At 49.6% G+C, this 678-nt stretch overlaps 1 protein-coding gene across 1 annotated transcript in view; it reads left to right on the top strand.

The window, feature by feature from the left end:
- The window catches only part of ACVR1 (activin A receptor type 1), a 78,182-nt gene that overhangs the window by 41,051 nt on the left and 36,453 nt on the right, over positions 1-678 (top strand). The window lies entirely within an intron of this gene.

Raw genomic sequence — 678 nt, 5'->3', positions numbered from 1 at the left:
ATATATGTTGCTGTTATGTGCTGTGAAGTCAGCCCTGACTCATAGTGACCCCTCCTTGGGTTTCCAAGGCAGTTGCCCCATCTTCCTTCCGAGGAGTGGCTGGTGGGTTTGAACCGCCAGCCTTCTGGTTAGCAGTCAAGTGCCTTAGGCACTATGCTACCAGAGCTAGGGGCATCATAACCAACTCCTTAAATTGAAGAGACTTTCTCCCCCTCTTTTTTGCTCCACTTGTTATTCTTTCTACCACTTCCCCTTGTGCCCAGGTCTGCTTTCTGGACCTTTTTTCTGCTTTGCATATGCTACTTTGTCTGCTCAGCTTCTCTAGGCACTTTGTTCCTAAACTCAGGGTACAAGGAAGGACTGACAACATTAGGAAACCCTATCATGTGTTAGGGAAGAATTACAAGAAATCCCTCTTCCCATGGTACTTCGTAAGGGGCCAGGTATCCAGGATCTTTGACCTCCCTGTGGGTTGCAAGGGAGCTCTGGTAGCATAGTGCCTAAGGCACTTGACTGCTAACCAGGAGGCTGGCAGTTCAAACCCACCAGCCACTCCTCAGAGGGAAGATGGGGCAATCTACTTCGTAGTGATAACTGCCTCGGAAACCCAAGGAGGGGTCGCTATGAGTCGGGGCCGACTCGACGGCAAAATAACAACAACAACAACAATGGGTTACA

This window comes from Orycteropus afer, unplaced genomic scaffold (genome assembly GCF_000298275.1).
Source record: "Orycteropus afer afer isolate SDZICR_OR568_19922 unplaced genomic scaffold, OryAfe1.0 scaffold00084, whole genome shotgun sequence".
In the NCBI taxonomy this organism is placed as follows: domain Eukaryota; kingdom Metazoa; phylum Chordata; class Mammalia; order Tubulidentata; family Orycteropodidae; genus Orycteropus; species Orycteropus afer.
The sequence above is the reverse complement of the archived record's forward strand: the minus strand, read 5'-3'. Positions and strand labels throughout refer to the sequence as shown.